The 21366-nt window shown below is 38.8% G+C and overlaps 1 protein-coding gene across 2 annotated transcripts in view; it reads left to right on the top strand.

The window, feature by feature from the left end:
• The window catches only part of SEMA6D (semaphorin 6D), a 665819-nt gene that overhangs the window by 230279 nt on the left and 414174 nt on the right, over positions 1–21366 (top strand). Inside the window, exon 2 of one of the 2 annotated variants that reach the window (XM_051822408.3) lies at positions 4861–4941. The exons of the other annotated variant lie outside the window; for it this stretch is intronic. The gene's annotated coding sequence lies outside the window, so the exon portion shown is untranslated. The remainder of the gene's footprint in view (positions 1–4860; positions 4942–21366) is intronic. 2 annotated transcript variants of the gene reach the window in all.

Raw genomic sequence — 21366 nt, forward strand, 5'->3', positions numbered from 1 at the left:
TTAAAATACTTGGGCAGCATGTAGCCTCATGGTTAAGATGCTGGATAAGTTGTCTGTATCCCCTGTTACAGTCCCGTAGTTTGATAGCCAGTTCCAGCCTGATTCCACCTCCTTGCTATGGTAGACACTGGTAGGCAGCTTGTGTTGCTTCAGATAATTAGGTTCCTGCCACTCACATAGAAGGCATTGACTGGCTTCCTGATACCAGACATTGGCTCAACCCAGTTCCTGCCACTGGGGAGTGAATCAGACATTTGGGGAGTGAATCAGCAGATGTGAGTGTTCTCTCCCTCTCCCCCCACCCTCCCACCCCATCTTTGTCCCTCTACCTCTCAAACAAATAATTTTAAACCTTTTGAGATTTGATTATTGTTTATAGCCTTTGTCTTCTACTGTTGAGGACCACTGTTTATTTTTTTTCTTCTCACTATTTGTTGAATTCTTTATTTAGTTGAGGGTTAAGCTTATGATTATAAAATAAATAAGCTTGTGTTTATAAAATAAACTGAAAGAATGTCATTGTAAAAATTGGAAGAATAAGAAAGGAAGGAAGAGAGAGGATGGGAGCGTGAGTAGGAAGGAGGGTAGAGGGGGAAATATCATTATGTTCCTAAATCTATCTGTATGAGATACATGAAATTTGTTCACTTTATATAGATAAAAATGTTATAAAAAAGAAAAATACAAAAAAGTCATATAAAATCTTACAAAGAACACAACACAGATCAAAAGCTAAAAAAAAGTACTTCCTATTCCTTCCCTTTGATTTGTAGTCATTCATTAATAATCACACTGTGTCTTCTTTCCAGATCACTCTTTCCTCATCTATAAAATAAATTAACTAAATGATTTCCCATCCTGTATGCTAGGGAAGGTTTAGATTCCTCCACTGACAGAGCTACAGTGGAGGAGTAAGTGACGTGACTCTGCACACTCTTCAGTTAGGAGGATAAAATCATACTGGGAATTTTTTTACTATTTATTTTGTTGTTGTGAAAGGCAGAGAGCTAGATCAGAAGCAGAGAAGAGGGGACTTGAACCAGCATTGCAATATGAGATGCTGGTATCACAAGCAATTGCCCATCCCCCTGCAGCACAACACTAGCCCCCATATTGGGAGATTAAGGAGGGAAAATTTAGGTATTCTGGATAAGCAAAATTTTGAAAAGCAAACCAACGTTGATGGAATGAGGAAATACACAGTCCAGTGCTTTGTTAGATTTGACCAAAGTGACTTGGACAAACTGGTTGTGTTGAGACAATTAAGAATCTCCCATACTGTGTTTGCAAACTTGCAAGAGGTCAAAAGCAAGTGCACGAGTCGGTCTTGAGGAGTCTGTGCCTCTCCCTAACTCCCAGCACACACAGGCAGAAGTACAGCCAACCTCACCGGAGGCCAGAGCTTCCCACTGGACAGTAATCTGCATGAGAAAAAGGACTTGGCCTCTCTTGGCATTGATTCACTTGCTAATGTTGATATTTGGATGAGTGAATGAGTCTCAGTGATGCACCTAAAACATTAATGTCTGAGTGTGGAAAGGATCCAGGAGGAGAGAACCAGTGATCTTTTTATAACAGCAGTCCTCCTGAAACGTTTCCTAAAGACACCCCAGAGCACTTTTGCAAACGCTGATTATTGTTTTTCAGGTTGTACATTGCTTTTTCTTGCATGCTGTACAGCTGTGCGTGTGGGATCTCAGTTCTCTGGGGACTGGGGCATATGTTCTCTCCCTGAGAAAATCTGGGAAAGAACCCCAGAGGACACTTTGTACCCCTCTCTCAGCCAAGAAAGGAAAATCCTGCCTGAAATACTCCTTCAGGCAGTGAGCAAAAGTGTAACCTGGGGATAGAGCTTTGTAAACTTGCTGTATGTTAGAAGAAAGAGTGAACTGATATATTAAGTTGGGAATTTGGGGTTCAGTATTTGATCACTCATAATAGCTATAATATGATAGCTCTCTGGGTTTTGCTATCTCCCCCATAAATAAGGAGGTTAGTTTGGATGTGTCAAGATACCTTTCAATTTGATGCTTCCCCTTTTCTTTAAAATATTTATTTATTTATTTGAAAGGCAGAGTTATAGAGAGGCAGAGAGAGAAAGAGAGAGAGAGAGAGAGAGAGAGAGAGGTCTTTCATCCACTGGTTCACTCCCCAGCTGGCCGCAACAGGCAGAACTGTGCTGATCCAAAGCCAGGAGCCAGGTGCTTCTTTCAGGTCTCCCACACAGGTGCAGGAGCCCAAGGACTTGGGCCGTCTTCTACTGCTTTCCTAGGCCATAGCAAAAAGCTGGATTGGAAGTGGAGCAGCTGGGACTCAAACTGGATGGGATGCCGGCACTGCAGGTAGCAGCTTTACCTGCTACACCACAGCACCAGCCCCATGCTTCCACTTTTAGTGGCTTGCTTAGAACCATGGAGCTGGAAGAATACTAAGATTTTTTTCTAGGTCAGCATTCTCATTTCACAGATGAGAAAACTGAGAAGTGGAAAGGAGAAGTCATTTGTTGAAGGGTTCAATATCAGGTAGAAGGAGAACTAAGATTAGAAGCAACATTTTCAGGTCTCCCATCCAAAGCGCTAAACCTTTTATGACTCAGAGCCCACCTTAAAAATCTGGTGACAGGCATGGACCTTCTGAGAGTGGGGGAGACAAGGGAAACAAATGCATTGTACATAAACACTTAAAATTTGCAAACTATTTAAAGGGGGGAGGTTTTTATATCTTGGGCTAAAATTCCCCATATTGTGCTTTATTACTCAAAAGTGGATGCTGAAACCAAACGTTAAAGGAACATATTGTTCCTTTATTGTATTGGAAAATGTGCCTCTAGCTTCTTTGGTTTAATAGCTTCATTGGTGTATTAACACAAGTGTGGCAAGTTTGGGTTTGTATCTGCCTTCCAAATAAGTCTTACCCACCTATTCTATTGATGGCAGTTCTTTTAAATATCACACATGTTTTTCTTACAGACACTCTGCTAAATTCAATGCTCCAGTTATATCAAACATAGCCAGATAACACAGCAAGGGACTGGTGAAAACAGAAAAGGTTTTCTAATTAACTGGGCCTGAAGATAGCCTCTACTAATTAGTTCTTGAGTTGAATCTTTGGGTTGGATGCATTAGAGTGACCTGTTCTTGAAAATATATAGTCTTGGACTCTTTCCCAGGCCTAATTCCTTCAGAATCTTTCAGAAACAGGGCCAAAGAATCTGTACTTTTATAAACTCTTTGAATATTTATGCACACACACATATGAAAACTACCATCCTCAGTTCTTGCCAAATATTCTCAGTCTTTAATAATATCAGCCTAATGATATTATCCCAAATGATTCATTGGTCTTTGAAACGTTAAGGTAATACAGGATTCAGATTTGAGGGAAAAAACATGCAATACAATTGAGAGAAATACCAGTGACTGTGACGTAGATAACATTAGGGCAGGTGCTGTAAAGGGTATGAAAAAAATTTCCCTGTGGCCCTTATTTTCAAGGAACTTCCTTAGTACATGATCTTATATTAATATTTATAATTGCATATATTCCATCCATTAAATTACTACCCATGGTTCTGCTTTTTTTTAGAAAGAAGTATCAAATATATTATTTCAAAAATCTTCAGCAGATGATTAATATAAAACTTATGTGTCATCTTAGCATCAAGTGTACACTTTTATGTACTGGTAGCACAAAAATCCATATCAGAATGACTGAGACATTTTCTAGCTTTAAAATGCCTTAGATATTTAAATACACTCACACATATGAGGGTACTTCACAAAGTTCATTCAAAATTAACTAAAAGACAAGTTTTTTGATGCAACTAGTTTTTTGATATCCATGCCTTTTTTTGCAACATGCATTTCCCATGAACATTTTGAAAACAGCTGTATGCATAGATTTCAGATTTTTTTGCACTGAAGTTATTTTTCAATTCCATTTTCCATGAGCTTTTGTAAATACCCTCATGTGTATCTGTGGTAAGCTAGTGAATGGATGTCTGTTGCTGTGGACCATGCTGTGGAGTTAATCAGATGTATTTGTTTCATGAGCTTTCCAGGGAAAGAATAGCCTGGAACCTCAGTGTACCTGAAAGATCTGTGTTGCAGGTCCATGTGTAAGCCTGATGACCTGTCCATTCCTGACCTGAGGCTTCTTTGGTTTTTCATGTGGCTTCAGAGAGCTCCTGGGGATATGAACTTGGCCATGGTTTACCCTCCTGCCTTTAGGATTTGGATTAACCTCGCTCCCACAGGCTGGCATTTGTTGTACTGTCTGAGAATACCCCTGTCCTCCAGCGGTGCAGTCAGTGCAAGATCACTCCACTTCTCATCCCAAGGACAATGGAGAAAACTTGGAAGCATCACTTAATAGGAGTATAAAGTGTTCTTGGGATCCAGCACTCACCCTCATACAGCATATACAGCATTCAAAGCCCAACTGTCCTTGCCTACCTGATGTGCAGCCATAGAATGCCCACAGACTTGGCAGTCAAGTAATAAGCACAGGCTTCATTAAAATTGGATTGGTTACCTTTTCTTCCCTGTAGAGACTGTGTCCCAATTGTAGTTTATTAAAACTACCCATGCAGTGTACCATTATTCTTCCTGCTTGTATTCATGAATGGCTTGCTCTCAATAGCACCGTCCAGGTAGGGATCAATAATCAGTCTCTTAGTTAGGGAAGAGGGGAAAAAGAAAATCCATTTACGCGTTGCATTTAGCTGTGTTTAAGAGGCCTTATCATTAAGGCAGCAGCAGCTATTTATGCACCAAGCTTGCCAGCAGTGCTGGACATACAGGATTAATATGATCGTACATCAGCAATGTCTCATAAATGTTTTCCTTTGACTTTTGGCAGGATCTCCAACCTGAGTACATGCCAGTTGACATGGGAACATTGAGGCCAGCAATTTAAGGATTTTCACATTTGCTTGCATTGGTAAGATTTAAAGATAAAACAGTGAAGGACATTAAACATTACTGGGTTCTAGCTCTTTTTTTAAACTTTTATTTAATGAATATAAATTTCCAAAGCACAGCTTATGGATTACAATGGCTTCCCCCACATAACGTCCCTCCCACCTGCAACCCTTCCCTTTCCCACTCCCTCTCCCCTTCCATTCACATCAAGCTTCATTTTCAATTCTCTTTATATACAGAAGATCAGGTTAGCATATATTAAATAAAGATTTCAACAGTTTGCACCCACATAGCAACACAAAGTGAAAAATACTGTTTGCGTACTAGTTATAGCATTAAATCACAATGTACAGCACATTAAGGACAGAGACCCTACATGAGGAGTAAGTGCACAGTAACTCCTGTTGCTACTTAACAAATTGACACTCTTGTTTATGACATCAGTAATCACCCTAGGCTCTTTTTTTTTTTTTTTTTTTTTTTTTTGACAGGCAGAGTGGACAGTGAGAGAGACAGAGAGAAAGGTCTTCCTTTTGCTGTTGGTTCACCCTCCAATGGCCGCCGCGGCCGGCACATTGCACTGATCCGAAGGCAGGAGCCAGGTGCTTCTCCTGATCTCCCAAGCGGGTACAGGGCCCAAGTACTTGGGCCATCCTCCACTTCACTCCCGGGCCATAGCAGAGAGCTGGCCTGGAAGAGGGGCAACGGGGACAGAATCCGGTGCCATGACCGGAACTAGAACCCAGTGTGCCGGCGCCACAAGACAGAGGATTAGCCTATTGAGCCATGGCACCGGCCAACCCTAGGCTCCTGTCATGAGTTGCCAAGGCTATGGAAGCCTTTTGAGTCCACTGACTCTGATCATATTTAGGCAAGGTCGTAGTCAAAGTGGAAGATCTCTCCTCCCTTCAGAGAAAGGTACCTCCTTCTTTGATGACCTGTTCTTTCCACTGGGATCTCACTCACAGAGATCATTTATTAAGGGTTTTGGGACATCTGCCATTCTATGAGTCTGCTGTGTATCCCGCTTCCCATGTTGGACCATTCTCTCCCTTTTTTATTGTATCAGTTAGTATTCTCAGACACTAGTCTTTTTTATGTGATCCTTTGGCTCTTGGTCCTATCATTATGATCAATTGTTTACAGAAATTGATCACTTGGACTAGTGAGATGGCATTGGTACATGCCACCTTGATGGGATTGAATTTGAATCCCCTGGTATGTTTCTAACTCCACCATTTGGGGCAAGTCAGCTTGAGCATGTCCCGAATTGCACATCTCTTCCCTCTCTTATTCCCACTCTTACATTTAACAGTGATCACTTTTCAGTTAAGTTTCAACACTTAAGAATAACTGTGTATTGATTACAGTATTCAACCAAAAGTATTAAGTAGAACAAATAAAAAAATACTAAGACGGATAACGTATTAAGTTGTTCATCAACAGTCAGGGCAAGGGCTGATCAAGTCACTGTATCTCATAGTGTTCATTTCACTTTAACAGTTTCCTTTTTGGTGCTCAGTTAGTTGTCACCGATCAGGGAGAACATATGATATTTGTCCCTTTGGGACTGGCTTATTTCACTCAACATAATGTTTCCAAATTCCTAACAGGGATCACTTTTCAGTTAAAATTTAAACACCTAAGAATAATTATGTGTTAATTACAGAGTTCAACCAATAGTACTAGAACAAAAAAAAAAAAACACTAAAATGGATAAAGTATTACATTGTACATCAACAGTCAGGACAAGAGCTGATCAAGTCACTGTTTCTCATAGTGTCCATTTCACTTCAATAGGTTTCCCCTTTGGTGCTCAGTTAGTTGTCGCCGATCAGGGAGAACATATGATATTTGTCCCTTTGGGACTGGCTTAATTTACTCAGCATAATGTTTTCCAGATTCCTCCATTTTGTTGCAAATGACCGGGTTTCATTGTTTTTGACTGCTGTATAGTATTCTATTGAGTACATGTCCCATAATTTCTTTATCCAGTCTACTATTGATGGGCTTAGGGTTGGTTCCAGGTCTTAGCTAATTGTGAATTGAGCTGCAATAAACATTAATGTGCAGACAGATTTTGTTTCCCAATTTCCTTTCGGTAAATTCCAAGGAGTAGTATGGCTGGGTTGTATGGTAGGGTTATATTCAGGTTTCTGAGGAATCTCCAGACTGACTTCCATAGTGGCTTAACCAGTTTGCATTCCTACCAACAGTGGGTTAGTGTCCCTTTTTCCCCACATCCTCTCCAGCATCTATTTTTGGTAGATTTCTGAATGTGAGCCATTCTAACCGGGGTAAAGTGAAACCTCATTGTGATTTTGATTTGCATTTCCCTGATTGCTAGTGATCTTGAACATTTTTTCATGTGTATGTTGGCCATTTGGATTTCCTCTTTTGAAAAATGTCTATTGAGGTCCTTGACCCATCTCTTAAGTGGGTTGTTTGTTTTGATGTTGTGGAGTTCTTGATCTCTTTGTAGATTCTGGTTATTAACCCTTTATCTGTTGCATAGTTTGCAAATATTTTTCCCATTCTGTCAGTTGCCTCTTCACTTTCCTGACTGTTTCTTTTGAAGTACAGAAACGTCTCAATTTGATGCAATCCCAAATGTTAATTTTGGCTTTGACTGCCTGTGCTTCTGGGATATTTCCCAAGAAGTCTCTGCCAGTACCTATATCTTGCAGAGTTCCTCCAATGCTCTCTAATAATTTGATGATGTCGGGTTGTAGATTTAAGTCTTTAATCCATGTTGAGAGGATTTTTGTGTAAGGTGTAAGGTAGGGGTCTTGCTTCATGCTTCTGCACGTGGAAATCCAATTTTCCCAGCACCATTTATTGAATAGACTGTCCTTACTCCAGGGATTGGTTTTGGATCCTTGATCAAATATAAGTTGGCTGTAGATGTTTGGATTGATTTCTGGTGTTTCAATTCTGTTCCATTGTTCTATCCATCTGTTTCTGTACCAGTACCATGCTGTTTTGATTACAACTGCCCTGTAGTATGTCCTGAAATCTGGTATTGTGATGCCTCCGGCTTTGTTTTTGTTGTACAAGATTGCTTTAGCTATTCAAGGTCTCCTGTGTCTCCATATGAATTTCAGCATCATTTTTTCCAGATCTGAGAAGAAGGTCTTCGGTATCTTGATTGGTATTGCATTCTATAAATTGCTTTTGGGAGAATGGACATTTTGATGATATTGATTCTTCCAATCCATGAGCATGGGAGATTTTTCCATTTTTTGGTATCCTCTTCTATTTCTTCCTTTAAGGTTTTGTAATTTTCATCGTAGAGATCTTTAACATCCTTGGTTAAGTTTATTCCAAGGTATTTGATTGTTTTTGTAGCTATTGTGAATGGGGTTGATCTTAGAAGTTCTTTCTCAGCCGTGGCATTGCCTGTATATACAAAGGCTGTTGATTTTTGTGCATTGATTTTATATCCTGCTACTTTGCCAAACTCTTCTATGAGTTCCAATAGTCTCTTAGTAGAGTTCTTTGGGTCCCCTAAATAAATAATCATATCATCTGCAAAGAGGGATAGTTTGAGTTCTTCCTTCCCAATTTGTATCCATTTAATTTCTTTTTCTTGCCTAATAGCTCTGGCTAAAACTTCCAGAACTGTATTGAATAGCAGTGGTGAGAGTGGGCATCCCTGTCTGGTACCAGATCTCAGTGGAAATGCTTCCAACTTTTCCCATTCAATAGGATGTTGGCCGTGGGTTTTTCATGGATTGCTTTGATTGTATTGAGGAATGTTCCTCCCATACCCAGCTTGCTTAGAGTTTTCATCATGAAAGGTGTTGTATTTTATCAAATGCTTTCTCTGCATCTATTGAGATAATCATATGGTTTTTCTTCTGCAGTCTGTTAATGTGGTGTATCACATTGATTGTTTTGTGCACACTGAACCATCTCTGCATACCAGGGATAAATCCCACTTGGTCTGGGTGGATGATCTTTCTGATGTGTTGTTGCATTCTATTGGCCAGAATTTTATTGAGGATTTTTGCATCTATGTTCATCAGGGATATTGGTCTGTAATTCTCTTTCAATGCTGCATCTTTTTCCAGCTTAGGAATTAGGTGATGCTGGCTCCACAGAAAGAATTTGGGAGGATTCCCTCTTTTTCGATTGTTCTGAATAGTTTGAGAAGAATTGGAGTGAGTTCTTTAAATGTCTGGTAGAATTCAGCAGTGAATCCATCTGGTCCTGGGCTTTTCTTTGTTGGGAGGGCCTTTATTACTGTTTCAATTTCTGTCTCAGTTATGGGTCTGTTTAGGTTTTCTGTGTCTTCCTAGTTCAATTTATGTAGGTTGCATGTGTCCAGGAATCTATCCATTTCTGATAGATTTTCCTGTTTGCTGGCATACAAGTACTTGTAGTAATTTCTGATGATTCTTTTTATTTCTGTGGTGTCTGTTGTTACATTTCCTTTTTTATCTCTGATTTTATTGATTTGGGTCTTTTCTTTTTTTAGTTAGTTTGGGCAATGGGGTATCAATTTTGTTTATTTTTTCAAAAAACCAGCTCCTCATTTGGCTGATTTTTTGTAATTTTTTTGGATTCAATCCTGTTGATTTCTTCTCTGATTTTAATTATTTCTCTTCTCCTACTAGATTTGGGTCTGGTTTGCTGCAGATTTTCTAGATCTTTGAGATGCATTGAAAGCTCATCTATTTGGTGCCTTTCCAATTTCTTGATGTAGGCACCTATTGATATAAAATTTCCTCTTAACACTGCTTTTGCTGTATCCCACAAGTTTTGGTATGTTGTGCTGTTATCCTCATTTACTTCCAGAAAATTTTTGATTTCTCTTTTAATTTCTTCTATGACCCATTGTTCATTCAGGAGCATGTTGTTCAATCTCCATGTGTTTGCGTATGCTCTAGGGATTCCTGAGTTGCTAATTTCCATCTTCATTCCTTTATGGTATTAGTCTGCTTACCCCTGGGACCACACAAAGAGTTTATGCAGCCCTCAGTGTGGTGTCAAATTTCTCCACAGTCTCTCACTGGGTTGCCAAGGTTACCGAGTTTGTGTCTCGGTGAGTTCTTTCGCCCCCCCCCCTCAGATTTTCACAGTCTCAGTTCGTTAGCTCCACACTTTCACTAGGTCTTAACCTCCTGTTTTTTCTCCCCACCAGAGTCAGGTTTTTCTGCTTGGCTAATGGTGGGCGCTGCTTTACATATGTAAAATGGCGCCTGCTCTTTGTCTTGCTCAGCTTTGTAAGGTGAGTGGAGAGAGAGGCTAATGTCCGTGCTGGTTCCTCTTATTTATTCATTTTTTTCTCTCCTCCAGTCAGCTGGTGAACTTTCCCCAGTGGGGCTTCAGGCCTCATTCCCTGTAGGCTCTTTCTGCCTTTCCCCACCAATGTCTCGGGTTACTGAAGTTTTTGTCTCACCTCCCCTTCCAGCACTGGCACGCAGACTCTGAGGCTCTGCTCCCGCGGCTCAGCTTCCACGTGGTGGGCGACCTTGCTCTCCTTGTAGGTCCTCTGTGTCACATCCACTAGATGCAGAAGAGCTTCCTCTGCAATTTTTCCTGAGCCTTTTCCTGAGGCTACAGTAACTCTACTTTTATTAAACTGTCTTTTCCTGGACTATCAGTGCGCGCCCTCACTATTCCGCCATCTTGGCTCCCACCCCCTTGGGTTCTAGCTCTTTGCACTACATTTGGAATTGAATTTGAATATAACCTTTTTTTTCCCCAGCAGTACATGTCTCTATTTGATTACCTTGAAAAATCATAGTAAACACAAGAAAAACCAATAACCTATAAGTATTGGATATAATATTTTGAGGGTTGGTAAAAACAGGGAAAGTAGGAATATTTAGATTTATTTCTGTGTAAGTGGACTAAGTGGGGGAAATAGTTTCCACTTTGAACAATGAAATTGTTTCTATTCACAAGAGATAGGATTATCAGAGCTCTGTGGGACAGAAAATATAAGATCAATTGGGAGTAAGAAAGTGGAAGCGATTCTGTCTTTAATATCATAGGGAGTGCTTTTGCCCTTAACAAGTTCCCAAGACTGGGTTTCTAATTAAAAAAAAATCTGTAATTAATTAGATGATTGCATACAAATGAAGACTCTCTGATGCTGATGGCTTGTACCTCCTGGATGTTTGTCTTCCTCAGAGGCACACCCGTGTATCATGATTTACAAAGAGAGCTATGAGGGTAGTAGTTTGGTAATTAACATTTTGCTTGCTACTCCTGAATCCCATATCAGACTGCTTGGATTCATGTCCTCTGTTTGTGATTCAACCTTACTGTTGATACATGCCCTGGGAAGCAGCAGATGCTGGCTCAAGTAGTCTCTTCCACCCATGTGGGAGACCCAGATTGGGTTTCAGGTTCCTGGCTTTGGTATGGCTCCACCCTGGTTGTTGAGGGCATTTTTGGAATGAACCAACAGATGGAATATCTTTCTCTCTCTATCCCTTTCAAATAAAGGCAAAATAATTAAATTGTAAAAATATAAGAAGAGAGTTATAATGGTAAAGATTTTATCATATGTTTGGCAAATTATATTCTTAGGTCATTTTGAAAAGAAAACTCTTCCACTCGGGTGTGTATGTGTGTGTGTGTTTATATGTGAGTATATGTGTGCACACACTCTTATATCTGAGATAAAAATATTGTATTGAAAAAACTAATAATTAGATATTTACATCTTTTTTGAAAGAGATCACAGTCTTTGGACATATTTCCAATAAAAACTGAATATTTCATCATGAACTATTTATCCAGAACTAAAGAAAATCATCTAGGTACCATTGGGTTCTTTGGACCCTTAGCTGATGAATTTAATAAACTAAATTCAAAAATAATACCCATTCCATTATCAACTTCAAGTTGACCCAGATCTTCATAGGGCAAGGCTGTATTCAGCTTCTTCAATTTTATCCAGCCCACCATTTAAAATATTTTCTATATGTTTCTGAGTCTCCATTTTCATATGGTCTTATATAGCAGGTTCATGGTATACCAAATAAAATGTGACTTCATCCAGGATCCATTGAATAAAATGTGATTTAGCCATCCAGTTTTTCCAATCTTGTATGCTAGGCATAGCCTTGTATCTGCAAATTTTTTGAAGGATATATTTAGTCATTCAGTATTCTAATATTCTAAGAATATTTCCTTCCAAATTGCCTGGTTGTTTATTTGGTTATATTATTGCAGTAACAAGTTTAACAGCTTGTATTTTCAAAATCTATTTCTAGAACAATGGAAAAGTCATTGTGAAATAGCCTGGAAGATGCATTACTTAAACTGATACCTGGAATTGATAACACAACTTTATACTTTTATACTTATAAAAGTAAATGAATGTACCATTTTGGTTTATTTTATCTGAATATCATATTCCTCTTGAAAATTAAGTAAGTTGGCACTTGTGTTTCATGACTTATTTCATGGTTGTAGATGTGCTTTCTAGGAACTACCACTAAATCTTAGTCCCCATAAACAATTCATGGTTTTCTCATATACATGGAATTTAAGATAGCATCCTAATTAGAGAGTCATTACATTTCAGATATCAAAAGGCCAGAGTTAAACTGAATAGGGCTTTTTAAAAATCCCAAAGGCTGAGTAGTATGAGGAGAAAATAAACAAGTAAGAGAAACATGTACATAATTGGCCTTACTGAAGAAGAAACCTTTATGAAAGTGGTCCCTAAAGTCACTTCTGGACCATAAGGGTCATTGTTTCTTCTGAGCTCTATATGTTTGTACTTTTTGTTAGCAAGAGTGAAATCCCATCAAAGAAACCAAGTAGATTATGCTAAATTGATTTGCATCATTTAGAATGGAGGAAAGATTTTTTTGAAGCTATCCTGGAGATCCTAATCTCTGTAGAGAACCAGAGAATGTTGACTCCTGCCCCACTTTTGTGATCTGAGGACTCTCTGTTGCCCAGTTAGGATTGTTTGAAAAAGAATATATTGACACTAAGTGGCAGAGTACAAGAGCACCAATTTAGGAATCAAAAGCCTTATTCCTAATCCTAATACCATAGCCAATGTGCTTAATGTTTGTCTTCTTTTGCCTCTGAGATTTAAAATAGTCTCTTAAATATTAGACCTCAGTTTTTACTCTGTGGATCAAGATGAATACTCACTTTACTCCTTTGTTGATTTACCCAGAGATAAAATAATAAGTGAGTACCACCTTGAGGAACGTAAATTCACTTTGCAGGATTTAGTATTACTAGAAGGTTTATTCCTCATTAATAGCGTGTCATTTGGATGTTGTGTCAAAAAAAGTATCTTCATTGACCTGGTCTATGTCTTCCCATTGAACAAGAGCTTATAAAGTTGCTCTGAGCTCTAAGATATGCATTCAATTATGATAACAAGAAAAGTCAATCATTACAATGTCCCTTGCTTGCCTCCGAAGCTCTCTGTGGTTTAATTGTCCTGGAATTGCCCCAATAGGAGACTTGCAGAAGATTTTGGAGAAGTATTTTCAATATAGTCCCTGCCTCTGATTTGGCTTCTCAAGGTGAATCAGCCTCTCTCTGATGACGTCCTCTAATCCTCTTCAAAGGCAGACTTTTTACCAAACCAGAATCTACTTATCTTCCTGCCCCTTATCCTCCACCCCTCCAGTCTCCTTTCTCTTCTCCTTCACACCTCGAAAAGTCTTGCTTATTTACAGTACAGGGTTTTTTTAGTTATTGACCCATAGCCCTCTGCTTCCATAAATCCTGCTTTAAGTGTTTCATCTGTAAGACAAATATACTCCCATAGCCCTGAGTTTAGTCCCTGACTTGTTTCATTACAGGTATTGTTTACAATCAATATGAATTAGGTGGTGATGGGGTTGGGGGGGGGTGTCTTGGATCAAAAATCACAGTTTTCTGCAACACGCTAGTCTTTGCCTCTGCAAAGAACTGTTGATCACATGTTCTTAAAGAATAAGCCAGAATCATTGGAAAACATAATCTAAATAACAAACAGAATATTCCAGCAATTACTCTTAACGTAGAAAATCTCCTAAAACTACCAGTTTATTAACTAATGTTAGAAGCCATCAAGTACATGAATAATGGATAAGGTTAAGCATATTGGTCCAAATTTTCAGCCATAAAGCTGGATAAGAACGTTAACATATTGGATATTGGTCAGAGAAATTGGCTGACATATGAAATACCAACTGAGAGTATCAAAAATTTATTTTTAGGCTAAAATTTGCATATCACCCCAAGGTCATCATTGAGGAGATACTTATGTAGATGTACTACCATCCTCCCTAATGGTACTCTTCCCCAGTCTCAGGATCTCCAAACACAGGGAAGTATCATTGGCACTTTCTCTATTAAAATCCACCCTTATTTCTGCAAACTTCTTCTCTCAAGAGAAGAAAAATAGGCTCTTGAAGTCACACTAGGATCCATTCTGTCCTCATATATGACTTAACGCTTCTTTGGGTCACAAAATTCTGAGATTAATCTAGGCAAGTAACCAATGAGAATTAAGAATAAAGTTATATGTGGGAAATACCCTAGGATACTCCACTCAGATTTCCATGTATTTTTAATGAGCCCAACTAGTCTGAAAATTATAGTTTGAAATTTTTATAGCAGATTATGCTACTCAGAATTCAGTGACCAAGTTTTCTCAGAATATGTCTGGTCTGGATATTTTATTATTTAAAGTGAGATTAACTGAAAGATAATTTCTTTTCTCAATTACTGGCCTCTGTTTTGCCCCAAAGCAAAAGAGGAGGTGAAATATAATCAACAAAGAAAGATCTCTAGGACCATTCCCAAGAATGAGATCAGGAAATGGTGAAAATTGATAGAAATTCAAGAAGGATCTCAAAAATCACAACTGTTTTAGTAGCAGTCCATTGAAGTGCCAGAAAACTGCAAACATTTTCTACTCTAGTCATATAGTATTACTTTCCAACTGATCAAATAAACCCATGGCTAACCATAGGAACCAGGGTCCCACCACACCAGAAGTGGGTCCATCTATCACTTAGACAGTTTTGGTGAAATAAAGTCAAAAAACATTTTCTTCTTTTATTTTCAAGTTTTGCACCTAAGAAAATGTCATTAGAACACAGTGACCTGTGAAAATTGGGCAAATTGAGAGCCTCTAATACAAGGCAATCTTTATATCATTGAAAGATTTTACTAATTTAACAGGGGGAGGGGAAAATAGTTTTTAATATCTGCTGTATTATCAAGCATCTGCATAAATTCTAATTCAGTGTCTAAAGATATATTATAGAAATACCTTTTAAAAGCACAAATACGATGCTGGAAAATATTTTAAAGTTTAAAATGTAACATTTATTTTGGTGTCTAGAGGGCGAGGGGAGATGAGAAACACAAGCTATGTAAACTTACTATGATGTCATCCTAGCATCAGACTAGAAGATACACTTTGACATCCCTGCACTACACCTTTAGGCTGTCTACCTATACTGTGTGTGTGTGAGAGAGAGAGAGATCAGAAAGTAGAAAGGAGACACCATCAAAAGTGAAACTTTTAAAGGTTACCTGAAAAAAACAGTATCTACAAGACATTAGTGTCCTTAAGGAGTAGCAGCTATTGATAAGATGACAGATAATAAGATGAGTTTAATTTTAAAATTTTATTTATTTATTTGAGAAGTAGAGATACAGAGAGTGAGTTCCCATCTGCTGATTCAGCTTGGCCCAGTTGACAATAGCCAAGACTGGGCCAAGCTGAAGCAGGAAGTCTAGAACTCAATTCAGGCATCCAAATGCATGGTATGAACCCAATTATTTGAGCCATGATGTCTCCCTCCCACAGTCTGCATTAGTAGGAAGTTGGAGTCAAGAGCCGAGTGTGAATATTGAACCCAAGCATGCCAATATGAGATGCAGCCACAATGACTGGTGTCTTAACACTAGGACAAATATATGTACATAATAATTTTAGAATTGCTCAAGGATTTGCTTTAATTCTTAATGTTTTTTTTTGTCATCTAATGAGCTGTATAACACTTGACAACTATTGTATCCTTGATCCCTGTGAAATTTTGATTTCATAAATAGGAGATCTCATAGTAAAAATAGATATCTCTAAATACTAATTTTCCCTTTGAAAGATATTTGTAGTTTTCTGTTTTCCCTTATCTAATCACTCATATGTCTTTTTGTTATTGTTGAGTCATTCACTGGCAAATACTCATTGATCACCAGCTAAGCATTGCTAGGAATGGTTTTATATATTTGGGGTACTGACATAACCCAACAGATAAAAACCTCTGCCTCCATGGAAAATATCTTCCAGTAGAGGAGATGAAAAGTAAACAAGATAAAGTATCTGGCATATGCATATTTAAAAACACATCTTTATTATATATAGATTAATACAGAATATAGAAAATAGATAAGGAGATGTGAAATGTCAAAGGGGGAGGACTGAATTTTACTTGGAGTGGCTAGTAAAGCTTTTCTATATAAATGCCTACTGAAAAAAAGACTAAGAAATGAGAGAGCAGACAGGTAGACAATTGGTTGAAGATTGTTCTAGACAAAGAGGATGGTATGAGAGAACTTCAGAAACTTCATAGAAAATGAATATTGAAGAAGTCTATGCATGATTTTAAAATATTTTAGACAAAAATAATTTTCTAATTCAAATTTTGCATGAACTTTCTGAAGTACCTTTATAGATGCAAAAACTCTGAAACAAGAGAGTGCCTAGCATATGTGCACAATAGCAAGGAAGTCATTCAGGCTGGATCAGTGTTAAACAGAGAAGGACAGGTATGAGATAATGTCAGAGAGGGAATATAGAGTCTGATGGTACAGGATACAGGGCCATGCTGCCATGGAAGGCTTGACTGCTCGGTGAGAAGCCATTGGGAAATTTTGAATGGAAGAGTATCATGATTGATCTGACTTGTATTTCCATAAGAATCATTCTGGCTGCTATGTTGAGAGTTTATCTTAGTCTGTTTGGGCTACTATATATAGCAAAATAATATAAACTGGATGGCTTAAAAACAACAAAAATGTACTGCTCACACATAGTTTTGTAGACTGTTAAGTCAAAGATCAAGATACTGACAAATTCAGTGTCTTCCTGGACCATAGATGGAGCCTTGTCCTTGTATTTTTACATGGTAGAAGTGCCAAGGGAACTCTTCAGATCATCTACCAAAGGCTCTACTTCTTAAAACAGTCACCTTGAAGGTTAGGATTTCAACACATGTATTTTTGGGAGACATAAGCATTTAGTGGGACACTTGGGGTGGATAGGGAATGCATATATATAGAGACTACTTAGGGGCTGATTCAATAATTCCTATGAAAGAGACCAGAGTCCTGAGCCAAGATGGAGAGGCTGACTTTGACTAAGAACAAGAAAAATTTACTTGTAGCAAAACAGGTCATGGATAGGTAGGCAGATACAGTTGTAACAGAACATAGAAGTTCCCCTTTGATTATCTATTAAATATCAAGCATAGTAGTCTGCAGAAGTACATGCATAAAGCGGTCACCTAAATGATTTTAAATGAGGGTCATGATTTCACCAGGAATGTTCACCAAAATTGGAAACGACCTTGGATAATGTTATAATGATTATCTATGGCATTTCAGCTGGAAAAGAAGGGAAAAGGATCTTCAGGAGTAGTTACATCTCAGAGATATTGAAAAAGTAGATTATAAGTCCTTGTGGGGTTGTAGAATTGCAGGAGATAAAGTGTCAGAGGAAGTGACCACAAAAAATAAGAGGTCATGAGCAGAAAAAGGAATATTTGAAATTGAATTTTATAGGGGCTTGGTCAGTGATAACCACAAGATCAAGACTGTGAATATGGATGTGAATCACTCAAGAAGAGTAACTAATGAAATCTCTGTAGGAGAAGAAGTCTGGGAACTGGGAGGGTAGGATGTTGGAAGGATCATGCTCTGGGTATGAGAATGACCAACAATTAAGTAGGAGAAGGGTTAGAGTGGTCGTGAGCCTGGAGCTAACATCTCTTCTTGGAAGGGCTTCTGCAAAAATCCATGTAACCTGGGAAAGCCATGTTTCTCCATCATTGCAAGAAGGTGAAAGTTGCCAAAGAAATCTAAGAGTGAGTACACTTATTGTGTTTGGCCTAAAGTCCCAGAGGGTGCATGAAAGGCTTTCAGGATAGGGCCAAGATCAGAGCAGATACCTAAAGAAGTCATGCAGGAAGTGGAGAAGAGGGGGTAAGAGATGGTGTGGAAGCCCTGGGCTAATCTGGTGACTGTCCTGCATGGGCCTGAGTGTCCCCATCCTGCTGCTTCAGGGCAGACGGTGGTGGTGAGGTTGTGCACGTTGAGGCCAGGGAGAATTGTTTGCTTGATTTGGGGGCAATGAAGCTAAGTTTCTGAAGAACATGAAGACTTCTAAGACCTCTTGACTGTTGCCTAAGAGAGAGTTGCCCTTCAGAAGAGAGGTGTGTCTCAGAACACACAGGCTCTCTCTTGACCTGAGTAGTTTGCAGCTGGATGGTCTTATACTGGGTGACTGGCTCTTTCTGAATTCACCATTGTAGAGCCCAATGACTCAACTTTAATCAAAGGGCCCCTTAATTTCTTTCTCAGTAGAACATTGTACTCTTTGGCTCATCACATACAGATCCAACTGTGGAACTTACTGTTGCACTTGAGGGCATTTGTTTGTGATATGTATTCTAGCTTCTCCTGCCAACCTGTTCATAATTTCTTCTTCCCGTTCCCTTTTTTCTCCCCAACCTCTTTTATTCTGTGTTGCACATGTGAATAAATAACTGGTTACTCTAAAATACTGATCACCCCACCATTTTGCTCATCATCAGTGTGGCTTCTGAACTGAGTTCGTGCTTTGCAAGTTCTAGTCCTTTGTTCTGAAGTCAGGTTCTCCCCAGAACTGGCTCATCCTCCGCCTGCGGCACCGGCACCCCGGGTTCTAGTCCTGGTTGCTCCTCTTCCAGTCCAGCTCTCTGCTGTGGCCCGGGAAGGCAGTGGAGGATGGCCCAAGTGCTTGGGTGCCTGCACCCGTATGGGAGACCAGGAGGAAGCACCTGGCTCCTGGCTTCGGATCAACGCAGTGCGCCAGCTGTAGTGGCCATTTGGGGAGTGGACCAACGGAAGGAAGACCTTTCTCTCTGTCTCTCTCTTTCACTAACTCTGCCTGTCAAAAAAAAAAAAAAAAAGAATTGCAGCTGCATCATAAATGACTCAATTTTTCCTCATTCCAACTACGAAACTTCTGTTTTGGAAGGAAGATAATATTTAGACAGTTTTGAAGCCACTACCTTTGGTCACTCTATGATTTGAAAATGCAAATTGTAATTAAATCTAAAGCGTCAGATCCACTGGTCTCTGAGATGTAAAGTTGCCTTCTCTTTGCAGAGTTCATGACAGCTGTTCAGTTTTCTGAAAAAAAGCAATGTACATATGAAATAAATAGGAATATAGTTGGGATTACAATTAGTGACAAAGACCACAGGGCCACTGGAGTTATTATGAGCCATAAAATTGCTATTTCTCTTCCTCTCTTACAATGTAGAGGTATTATAAGGATTTTAAAGTGTAATATTTTGTACTTTTTATGGGAAGCAAATGCTGTGAGTCAGTGAAGAATACATGATTTAGATGAATGAACTTTTCTTAACAGTTAAAATTATTCATTATTCATTCTCACCTGTACTGCTGGTTATTTTTCTCTCCTCATTCCAAAACAGGATTCAAAATTCTTGTTATGCTCCACAATCTCCCTTAATATGGTTCCCACAACCTGCATTTTGAGAAACAGTGTGATATAGAGGGAAGGGCATGGGAAGTGGCAGCCAAAGAGTGCCATTTAAATTCTGGCTTTGCTACTTAGCAGCTATTTGGTGTTAAGAACTTGGAGAATTACTATATTCTGATTTCTTTTCTTTTTAGGATTTTATTTATTTATTTGAAAGAGTTATAGAGAGAGAGGGGAAAAGATAGAGAGATCTCCCATCCACTGGTTCACTCCTCGTATGGCCGCAACGGGAAGGACTGGACCAGGCTGAAGTCAGGAGCCAAGAGCTTCTTCTGGGTCTCCAACATGGATGCAGGGGCTCAATCACTTGGCCATCTTCCACTGCTTTCCCAGGCATATTAGCAGGGAGCTAGATCAGAAGTGAAGATGAAACACAGACTCCTATCTTCTGTTTTCTTATCCTAGTGTTGATATGTTTAACTACCCTAATGTACTTGAAAGTACCCAGCACTTCGAAGTAGCAGGTGTTCATTAAATATACACTGATAATTTTTGTTTGTCATCGGCTCCTTGGTTTTAGCCTCAGGTGCAGGGTTGGTTTTACATTTCTCTAGCCTCCACAACTGTTTACTCCACTGTTCTGCTTAAGTACTTTTTTTTTTGCCTTCACTTCTCACTTGCCTGTTGAGTACGTGCCATATTGGATTAAGCTTGTGGTTGGAATGAGAAGGTGTTTGGAGCCTCTTTTAGATAAGCAAAATCTGAATGCAAGGTGCTAATGACATACATGATAAAAGTATAATATTTATGGGGTAGAAGAAAAGCATATGATTTTGGGAATCTGAGTCTCAGCTAATAGTTTCCATAAACCAAACCTCTAACAATGTCTACAATATGTGTAGGACCACTAAGAGGCAAAATAATATCTGACTTTTCTAGAATCTGTGAATCAGTTTAATGAAATACAATTATCTTTTCATGTTTTTATAGGTAGAAATTTCAAAGCATGCAATTTTATTTCTCAGCATGTCTTCTCAGCACATAGAGCACAGAATGGTTCAGAACGTGTAAGACTGGGGAGACAGAGACTCTGTTGAGCAGCAAGAACTCAGTACCATAATGTTAAGGGTGTCCGTATTTGTGTTTATTTCTTTGATTAGAGGTTGAAACAAAAGGACAGAATGATTTGAAATGAACATTTTCCTCTTTGGGCCTTTCTCAACTCTCCCTCTTTTCTGCATATTCTTAGAGTTCTCAAATAGGTGTCATTGAATTGCAAAGCAGACCTAGTAATCATCTGTAAGCATGAAATATGTACAATAAGACTCCAAACAGTAGAGACAGTTCAAACAGATAAATTTCCAAGCTCAGTTTCTTGATTCATACCATCTTTTCAAAACAATTGGATATTCTGTGTCATTAAAATAGCAGAGAGAAAAAGAGTATATGTTCTGCCTGACTGTGTCTCTTTGGCCATCTTTTCACACTCCATTAGAGTCTTTATGCAACTTCTGTATTCAAACTTTCTTATATTTTTCTGAAGCTAGAACAGACTTCAACAAGGACATGATGAATGTCCATTTAAAATTGGATCCCCCCCTCCTTTTTAATTAAGTTCATTTAAATTTAATTTTGTAATTTCACTTCAGTAAACCGTTTGACTCCAGATGTTGGATGCACTTTTTCTTATGTCTATTTGCACATAATTGTACCTGTAAAAGATTTATAGCTGCAAGAGACATT

The sequence above is a fragment of the Oryctolagus cuniculus genome, chromosome 12, assembly GCF_051225735.1.
Source record: "Oryctolagus cuniculus isolate XC-2025 breed Fujian yellow rabbit chromosome 12, ASM5122573v1, whole genome shotgun sequence".
NCBI classification, from domain to species: Eukaryota; Metazoa; Chordata; class Mammalia; order Lagomorpha; family Leporidae; genus Oryctolagus; species Oryctolagus cuniculus.